Raw genomic sequence first — 10564 nt, forward strand, 5'->3', positions numbered from 1 at the left:
CACGGTGGCTCACGCCTGTAATCCCAGCACTTTGGGAGGCTGAAGCAGGCAGATCATAAGGTCAGGAGTTCAAGACCAGCCTGGCCAATATGGTGAAACCCCATCTCTACTAAAAATACAAAAACTAGCCGGGCATGATGGGGGGCACCTATAGTCCCAGCTACTCCGGAGACAGAGGCAGAATTGCTTGAACCTGGGAGGCGGAGTTTGCAGTGAGCCAAGATCGCACCACTGCACTCCAGCCTGGGTGACAGACCGAGATTTCATCTCAAAAAAAGGAAATTATGTGCATAAATGTCTGCTTAGGGCAGAGAGGTGGGTAGGAAGTGCCAGTTCCCAGGGAGGATGCTGTTGACTCCTTATCCACCGCCATTCTCCTCCGCCTTCTTTCTTGCTAAGGAAACCCCAAGTTTCTTCAACCCTCAGGTAGCTTAGGGCTATAGAGGAAGTGGGCCCTCCCTAGGCCTGGGGGTGAATCTCTTTTGGTCTAAGCCAGTCCTAGTCATTCCAGCCCCTTCCTAGTAATTTGAGTGGAAATGGGCATATAATGCTATTCTGGCCAATGAGAGGGCAAGTCAGCTGGAAAACGAGGCTCTGAGAAAATTTTCATAGACAAGAAAGCAACATTTCTGCATTTGGTATAAGGGTGTAATGCTCCAAGCAATGGCAGCCATCTTGAGGCCATGAGGGCACAAGTCTGAGATCAAACGTCACCGCACTGCATCCTTGAAGACATGAAGACCTCAACGAGCTGCTGAATTAACCCTGGAAGCGCCCTATCCCGACTCCTTGCCTCGTGTGTTAGATGCTATTTACCACCCTCAAGTGTCTGTTCTTCTTGTGGTCCTTAGAAAAAGAACACAGCGAGTTCTAGGCAGACAAATCACCTCCCCTTGGCAGCGGGCTGTGACTAAGTCCAGGCCAATGGGATGTGAACAGGAGTGATGCGGGCAACTCACGGATGATCTTAAAGACATTTGCTTTGGGCACTCTTCCCCGCTTCCCACTGGCTGGAGCATGGCAGCAACTGGAGTGCTTTGCAGGGCACATTTTGGGGGTGGCAGAGTGGCCCCAGTGGCCTTGGAGCACTCACCTTGGGACTGTAATGTGAGACAGGAACAATTTTCTGTTTTTTTGTTTGTTTTTGTTTTTTGTTTTTGTTTTTTTGAGACAGAATTTGACTCTTGTTGCCCAGGCTAGAGTGCAATGGCATGATCTCAGCTCACCGCAACCTCCGCCTCCCCGGATCAAGCGATTCTCCTGCCTCAGCCTCCCAAGTAGCTGGGATTACAGGTGTGCGTCACTACACCCAGCTAATTTTGTATTTCTAGCAGAGACAGAGTTTCTCCATGTTGGTCAGTCAGGCTGGTCTCAAACTCCCAACCTCAGGTGATCAGCCCGCCTCGGCCTCCCAAAGTTCTGGGATTATAGGCATGAGCCACCGCACCTGGCCTAATTTTTGTATTTTTAGTAGAGACGGGATTTCACTGTATTGGCCAGGCCGGTCTCGAACTCCTGACCTCAGGTGATCTGCCCACCTTGACCCCCCAAAGTGCTGGGATTACAGGCATGAGCCACCGCGCCTGGCCTAGTAGTCTCTTTTCTCTCCTTGGAAGTTGGTGGGGGCCGGGGCCGGGTTCTGATTTTTGGCAGTGAACTAGAGCTGGGAGGAATGTCTAACGTCTCACCTCCCTTTGGTTTCCTGCTGCTGCTGCTGCACCCGCCCTGAAAGGGGATGCTCCTCCTCCCCGACCCCCCACCGCAGCACACATCACACCTGAGTCCAGGGCCTGTTGTCAGGGCCTGAAGCCTGGTCCCACCCTGACCCCCAACCTCACAGCAGAATTCCGAGCACGCCTTGCACTGGGCTAGTCCAAGTTAGAACAAGCAGAGATTTAGGAACAAGTGAACCATGAAACCGGACTTCCAGGAACACGGGGACTCACTCATCCTCGATCTCTGTTGGGCACTCAGATAGAGGACATTACAATTTAATATTTAAACAAGAAGTTGAATATTGATACACCAGCAAGGGGGAATTATTTTCCTTCCCCTAGAGCTGCTGGGAAAACAACTCCCTGATTGCCTGTGCCTGGCCAGCTGGGCAGATTCTTAAATAACCCGACAGGATGCCGGCCCCAGGCCACACAGTGCCCCCCTCCGCCAGTAAAGGATGGGCCCATATCTTTCTCAGTCCTGGCCAAAAACGTCTGTGAACACACCCACTAGAAACAAGCCAGGAACAAACCGCTGCTCTGAGGATCTGATTACACTTCCCCAGGGCAGGTTTCCACCAGAGCGAGCGCCCCTCCCTCCTCCTTTCCCAGAACTCAGTTGCCAAACAACTGTTCCGGCTCCTGCTTCTGAAGCGGGGGCAGCCTGAGGAAACCAGCGCCTCAGGCGACAGCCAGCTCTGTTAGGCAGGGGCAGGACAAAGTGCAAGGTCCCTCTGGAATCCCCCAAGGCAGAGGGCAGGAGCTAGACTCCTCCGGTAGCTGTGGGGGCTCGGAAGGGGACATTAGACTCTGGTCTGTGGCTGTTGGCGCAGGGAGGTGAAGAGTGGTAGCTGCCACCTGAGGCAGGCACTGGACCCCTTCTCAGCTCCCCAGCCAGCCTCCTTCCTACCCTGTGCACAGAACAGTGAAGGTCTGGGTTCAAATCCCAGCACCGCCACCTACTTGCTGAGCTTCTGTTTCTCCGCGTGGAAAGTGGAGGTGTGATGATAACACCACTCTGTGCTGTAGAGAATGTGCTCTGTGCCAGGGGCTGGGCTGGCTCATTTGATCATTACAACCATGCTGGGAGGGGGCACCACCCATCTTTCTGCAAAAGAGGAGACGCACAACTCTGACCAGGGGTCGGAGGCCAGGAGGCAGGAACAGAGGATCTTCGGGACCCCTGCCCTGCCCCAATGAGGCCCGTTGCTCCCAGCCCAGAGGTGCAAGAACACAGCACTGTGATAGGCAGAGGCTGGGGTCCTCACCTGGCCGGGTGGTGTGGTGGCAGCGGGCATCTTCTGGCCTTCCAGCCTTTCTGCTGTTACCCATGCCCTGCCTGTGCCTGTCCTCACTGTCTCTGTGTTCTCCAGGATGCTACTTTTATTTCTGGCCAGCTGGATCCTGACCCATTTACAGCAGTTGCATTAAGAGGCTGGGCTGAGGCCAGGTGCGGTGGCTCACACCTGTAATCTCAGCACTTTGGGAGGCCGAGGCAGGCGGATCACTTGAGGTCAGGAATTCAAGACCAACCTGGCAAACATGGTGAAACTCCATCTCTACTAAAAATACAAAAATCAGCTGGGCGTGGTGGCGCATATCTGTAATTCCAGCTACTTGGGAGGCTGAGGCACAAGAATCGCTTGAACCAAGGAAGTAGAGGTAGCAGTGAGCCGAGATGGTGCCGCCACTGCACCACCACCCAGGTTGGAGTGCGGTGGTGCAATCATGGCTCTCTGCAGCCTCAATTTCCTGGGCTCAAGAGATCCTCCCACCTCAGCCTCTCAAGTAGCTGAGACTACAGGCATGGGCCACCATGCCCGCCCAGCTAATTTTTAACTTTATTTGTAGAGTCAGGGTTTCACCATGTTGCCTGGGCTGGTCTCAAATTCCTGGCCTCAAGGGATCCACCTGCCTTGGCCTCCCAAAGTGCTAAGATTACAGGTATGAGCCACCGCGCCCGGGCTGGTTGTTGTTTCGTGATCTGGTGCTGGTTAAGTGGTGTGTAATTTGGTGAAAATTCACTGATTTTAGATTTGGAGTTTGTGGACTTCAAGAACATTTACATGAACAAGAAGACAGAGGCCGTGAGGGTGGAGGAGAGGGCGGTTGGAGAGGCACTTGGGCCAGGGAACAGGGCTGGATGTTGGGAATTTAGGGTGCAGCCTGGCTTCTGGCCAAGTGGCTGGAGAGATGGGAGGATGAGCAGATGAGACACTCAGCTGAGACTGAATGCGAGGGGTCCCCCAGAGATGTGGCTCCCAGGGACCCAGATTGAGGAGCTGACTGACCTTAAGGTGATGGGAATTGGTGCCGTAGGAAGGAGGGCTGGTTCTGGGTGAGGGAGCTGAATGAGGGGCATAGAACCTGAGCACCCATTCTAGGGGCTGCCTGCCCCCAGAGAGTGGGTTCTGGAGGAGGGCCTAGGGGAGATGGGGAGAGGACCAGAGCCAGCAGCGTCCAAGGAGTGAGCAGGGTAGCATGGAGAAGTTCTGGAGCTGCTGCTGACACGTGGCCTCAGGAAAGCGAACCAAAAGCTGGGGCCCTCAGAGCCCCCTATGTCAGCAGCGCCAGGCACCCTGGTCTGGGACAAAGGCAAGTGGCCACACCCACCTATTTATAGAAGGCGGCTGGCAGGGGATGATGAAGGCTCTGCCAGGTCTCTGCCAGCCCCACCCATACCCTCAGAGCAGAGGCCAGGCCAGAGTGCAAGGAGATCTGGGACAGATGTGGGCCGACTGCACCCTGCAGGCACAGCTGGGCCCAAGGAGCAGGGGCTTGTGTCCGTCTGTGCTCTGTGGGGTGAGGGAGCTTTTTCTTCTGTGGCCTTGCTGTCCTTTCCTGTGGTATAGGAGACCCCGGTTGTCTATGCCATGAGACCACGTACTCCTCCTGGAGCCCAGGGTGGGGTTCCCTCTTGGCCCCAGCCCAGTCCAGGGTTGGACAGGACATGCCTGCTTACTGAAGAATGAATAAATGAGAAACTGACATCCCCAGAGGCTGAGGGAACTGCACAAACCCCAGGCCTTCTCCTGGCCACTCACACCCCTCTGATGTTGCCCTAAAGACCTCAGGGCCTCCAGGTGCAGAGGCTCACACCTGTAGCCTCAGCACTTTGGGAGGCCAAGGTGGGTGGATCACTTAAAGCCAGGAGTTCAAGACCAACCTGGCCAACATGGCAAAACCCCATCTCTCCTAGAAATACAAAAATTAGCCAGTCATGGTGGCAGGCACCTATAATCCCAGCTACTCAGGAGGCCGAGGCAGGAGAATTGCTTAAACTCAGGAGGCTGAAGTTGCAGTGAGCCAAGATCATGCCACTGCATACACCAGCCTGGGCGACAAAAAAAAAAAAAGCCTCAGTGCCCCCAACAGCAGGGGCTGCTGATAGGGTGAGTTAGGCCTCCAGACCAGGGAGTGGGGAGGGGCCAGGCTGGGCCTTGGAACTTAGAGCCTTGGGGCCCCTGGGAAATTCACCTCAAAAATTATGTTAGAAATTCAAGAGAGGGCCAGGCGCAGTGGCCCACGCCTGTAATCCCAGCATTTTGGGAGCCTGAGGCAGGTGGATCACCTGAGGTCAGGAGTTTGAAACCAGCCTGGCCAACATGGTCAGACCCCGTCTCTACTAAAAATACAAAAATTAGCATGGTGGCGTGGTGGCGAGTGCCTGTAATCCCAGCTACTCGGGAGGCTGAGGCAGAGACTTGCTTGAACCCAGGAGGTGGAGGTTGCAGTGAGCTGAGATCGCACCACTGCACTCCAGCCTGGGCGACAAAGCAAGAAACCGCCTCAAAAAAAAAAATTAGCTGGGCGTGTGGTGGGCGCCTGTAATCCCAGCTACTTGGGAGGCTGAGCCAGGAGAATCGCCTAAACCTAGGAGGCAGAGGTTGCCGTGAGCCAAGATCATGACATTGCACTCCAGCCTGGGCAAAAAGAGCGAAACTCCGTCAAAGAAAAGAAAAGAAACTGAAGAGCCAGTTAATTGAGGATGTGCAAACCACGCTTGAGAGATCCCTTGGAGGGCTGCCTTGCAGTGTCATGGACAGAATGTTTTTCTAGCAGCTGATAGAACCTGCCACAAACTCCCTGTGAGATCTGAGCAAGTTACATCTTCTTGGAGCCTCAGTTTCTTCATCTGCAAAGCTGGGCAGGGAACCGGGGAGCCTTTACCCAGTTTCTGGCCCTAAAATTCCTGATTGGATGAAGATCTTCAGGGGTCTCGGGGTAAGAGCTGGAATGTGGCCATAGGCCCTTTGTGAGGCATGGGTGGGATCTGGGATTGGGGGTTTGGACCCAGCTACCTTGGAAGCTGCCTGTGTCAGGGCTTGGGAGGAATGGTCCAGATGCAGCCCGCAGAGCCACGAGAGGGTATCCATGCCAGGAGGCCACATCCCAAAGTCCAGGGGCAGTGGAGGCCCACGTGATGTCCCTGGATGGCAGGCATGGTCCAGGGGAAAGTGCCCACCACATGCTACCTCACCCAGCCCTCTGACATGGGTATCATGATTGTCATTTTGCCAAAGAGGAAATGGGTGCCCAGAGAGGGCAAGTGTATCTTCAGAGTCACACAGCTGTGTCTAGGGCATCTTCAGCTCATGCCATCCAGAACGGCGGCAGCAGCTTAATCTTGAGCCCAGAATGACTCCTACCTCCAGCCTGGCCCTATGGTCCTCTTCTGTCCTCTATCCTAGACCCTGTGTCCATAGAGCACCTCTGTCTTCCTGCAGGCTGTAAGCATCTCAAGGACAATACCAGGTTGTAGAATAACCCCTTTCACCGGCTACAGGATTTTACCTTTCACAAAGCAATCCCTCTCCCTCTTCTGCACAGAACTCTGAAAGGCAGATATGAGCCCCGTGTGACCCAGGAGAACTCCGAGGCCCTGAGAAGTTGGAGGCCTTGCCCGAAGTTCACAGCTCCTAGGAGGCAGGGCCACAGTCCAGGTCTGTCTGACCAAAGCCTGGGCTTATGTTGTGCTCCACCTCAGATAAACCCAAGAAGGGCCAACTTGCTAATGGGGAAATGCAGGTGGGGCCACAAGACCACCCCTGTTTCCACACAGTCACATTGCAAGCCACAGTCAGGTCCATTCCGTCAGGGAAAGTGCAGACTGTTAGAAGCCAAGAGACTGACTGTAACGTGGGCATCCAGGCGGAGTGAAGCCCTGGGGAGTAAGTTCCCCTAGCTTGCCCTGCTGCTGGCAACCATGCCCAGTGCCTGGCTCAGCCTCCCTGGCTGCTCTGAGAGGCCTGGCCCTGGCTCTGCAGGCGCTGGAGCCAGCGGAGGCATCTGGATCCCATAAGCTTGTCATGAGCTGGTTTGAGCAGAACGGCCTCAACAGCCCCCGGAGAGCCCCCCTCACCCCTGGCTGCGCTGATGCAACTCCCATCTGTCCCCAGCCCGCAGCAGCTCCCAGGGCTGGAGAGTGTGAATCCTTAGGGAGCGTTGTCTAGAGGTCCTGGGCTGGACGGGGATCCCATGCTGACCCGTGGACCCCATGCTGACTGGTGGACACGGCCCCGAATCCCCCTGCACTGCACTTGCTGCTCTGTTTTGCCTGTAAGCATCTCCCCTGTCAGACTGAGCTCCTCCAGGATAAGAACTGTGTCTGATTTATCTGTGAGCTGCCAGCGTCGCCCTGCCTGGGACCTGGCACAAAGGAAATGTCAGGTGACTGCTAAATCAATGAGCGAAGGAATGAATGGATGAAGCATCGTCTCCATGGATCAGCCAGGGTCCAGTTAAGAAAACAGGAACCTTATTTTACCATAAAGTATTTAATGTGTAGGGAGTTAGCTAAAGAGGCATTGATAAAGCCATAAAGAGAACCCTGAAGGCAGCAGAGAAGGCCACCTCCAAGAAGCAGCTACCACACCAGAGGAGGCGAGACGAAGAGGTGGGAGCTACTAGAGCCTAGAAGCTTGGAGGGGGTGCCTGGGGCTAGAAGTCACACCTCTAGGCAGGTCACAGTGGCTCACAGCTGTGATTCCAGCATTTTGGGAGGCTGAAGCAGGTGGATCACTTGGGGCCAGGAGTTTGAGACCAGCCTGGCTAACATGGCAAAACCCCATCTTTACTTAAAAAAATACAAAAAATTAGCTGGGCATGGTGGCGGGCGCCTGTAGTCTCAGCTACTCGGGAGGCTGAGGCAGGAGAATCGCTTGAACCTGGGAGACAGAGGTTGCGGTGAGCTGAGATAGCACCACTGCACTCCAGCTTAGGTGACAGAGTGAGACTCTGGCTCAAAAAAGAAGTCACACCTCTGAGGAGGAGGAGAGGCTGCCCAGCCCTCAGGATCTTGGAGAAGGGAACCCCCCTGAGGCAGCACCCAGGCCTCAAAGGAGGGAGTGCCAGAGCCTCTGAGCAGCTGGTTCTCGGAGCATGGAGAGAACTTTGAAACTGGAACTGCATGCCGCTGCTGACTGAAGAGCCATCAGCAGGGTGATTTTGGCAGCACACTGAGCAAATAAGGAATAAGTCCTTCCTTTCTCCTCCAGCCTTCCAGTCTCTCTCTAGTCCCTCCTGTTGGCAGAGCACAACAGGCTGCCAGATGGCAAAGGAGACACGCAGTGTGCAGAGGCTCCCACCCAAGCAGGAGGCCGGGAGCCCAGCCCCAGAGCATGGGCGGCCCCACTAACACAGGTGCACCTCCATCAACAGCAACAAGCATGTCATGCTTCTGCTTCGAGTGAGGGATCTTCTCTTCCTAGAAAGATATTTTCACCCCCTTCCCCCAAAGGAGACACAAAGTCCCAAGGATCACTGTATCCATCTTTGGGAAAGGTTAATTACTCTTCGAAGTCAACCACAACCTCACCTGTGTGTTCTGCAATCTAAAGAATACAGTTGCCGGGCGCGGTGGCTCACGCTTGTAATCCCAGCATTTTGGGAGGCCGAGGCGGGCGGATCACGAGGTCAGGAGATCGAGACCATAGTGAAACCCTGTCTCTACTAAAAATACAAAAAAATTAGCCGGGCGTGGTGGCGGGCGCCTGTAGTCCCAGCTACTCGGAGAGGCTGAGGCAGGAGAATGGCGTGAACCCGGGAGGCAGAGCTTGCAGTGAGCCGTGATCGGGCCACTGCACTCCAGCCTGGGTGACAGAGCAAGACTCCGTCTCAAAAAAAAAAAAAAAAAAAAAAGAATACAGTTTAGGCTGGGCGTGGTGTGGCTCATGCCTGTAATCTCAGCACTTTGGGAAGCCGAGGCAGGAAGATCACTTGAGCCCAGGAGTTTGAGACCAGCCTGGGCAACATGACAAAACCCCATCTCAACAAAAAATACAAAAATTAGCTGGGCATGGTGGCGCATGCCTGTAATCCCAGCCATTCAGGTGGCTGAGGCATGAGAATTGCTTGAACCAGAAGGCGGAGGTTGCTGTGAGCTGAGATCACATCACTGCATTCCAGCCTGGGTGACAGAGTGAGACTCCATCTCAAAAATAAAAATAGAGAGAGAGAGAGAGAGAGAGAGAAGGGAGGGAGGGAGGGAAAAGGAAGGAGGGAAGGAAGGGAGGGACGGAGGGAGGGAAAGAAAAGAAGAAAAAAAGAAAGAGAAGAAGGAAAGAAGAAAGCAAAAGAAAAGAAAGAAGAAAGAAAAGAAAGAAAAAGAAGGAAAGAAGGAAGGAAGGAAGGAAGGGCGAGCCGGGCGCGGTGGCTCACGCCTGTAATCCCAGCACTTTGGGAGGCCGAGGCAGGTGGATCATGAGGTCAGGAGATCGAGACCATCCTGGCTAACATGGTGAAACCCCGCCTCTACTAAAAATACAAAAAATTAGCTGGGAGTGGTGGCAGGCGCCTGTAGTCCCAGCTACTTGGGAGGCTGAGGCAGGAGAATGGCGTGAACCCGGGAGGCAGAGCTTGCAGTGAGTGGAGATCACGCCACTGCACTCCAGCCTGGGCGACAGAGCGAGACTCCAGAAAAAAAAAAAGAGAGAGAGAGAGAGAAGGAGGGAGGGAGGGAGGAAGGAAGGAAGGAAAAGAAAGAGAAAGAAAGAAAGAAGGAAAGAAAAAAGAAAGAGAAAGAAAGAAAGAAAAAGCAAGCAAGCAAGCAAAGCAAAGAAAATGTATAGATGTATAGGCCAGGCATGGTGGCTCATGCCTATAATCCTAGCACTTTGGGAGGCCAAAGCAGGCAGATCCCTTGAGCTCAAGAGTTCGAGACCAGCCCAGGCAACATGGCAAAACCCTGTCTCAAAAAAAAAAATAATTAGTTAAATATATATAAAATATTTATATAATACATTTAAAACTCAATCACCAACATCAATGCTGAAATAAATCAGGGGAAGGAGGAAGAGAGGAGAAGATAATAGGAAGTCAGACAGGAGGGGAGAAGAGTGAGGAGGAGGAAAAGAAGAAATGTATGTATGTATGTGTAAAATACATATATGTGTGTGTGTGTGCATGCATTATTTTCTTTTGTGTGTGTGTGCATGCATTATTTTCTTTCGTGTGTGTGTGCATGCGTTTTTGGTTCAGTGGATAAGCAGCCTAACATGGCCAGGTGGCAATCTCAGCTTCCGACTAAGTGGAACCATTGTTGTCTGCTGGTAGAAACACTCCTCTCTTGGGGACCAAGACCTTTACCCCAGCAGAGCTCCAAGTTTCAAGAACCGGAAATGACAATTCTGTGGGTGATGACTCAGTGCAGTCATGATTCCTGGCTCTGTGTTCTGTCATGGAATGTGCGGGTCTCTGAGTCACCACACACTGTATCCTACAAGACAGAGCCTCATCTTTTCAGTGTGTTGCCTCCCAACTGGGGTTGTACCTGAGCCTTCAGGAGGTCATGCCACCACCATGCTGCTGGACAAGCTGTTTCTGGGTGGAGGGGTATGTCAGAGACAATA

This window comes from Symphalangus syndactylus, chromosome 18 (assembly GCF_028878055.3).
Source record: "Symphalangus syndactylus isolate Jambi chromosome 18, NHGRI_mSymSyn1-v2.1_pri, whole genome shotgun sequence".
Classification (NCBI taxonomy): Eukaryota; Metazoa; Chordata; class Mammalia; order Primates; family Hylobatidae; genus Symphalangus; species Symphalangus syndactylus.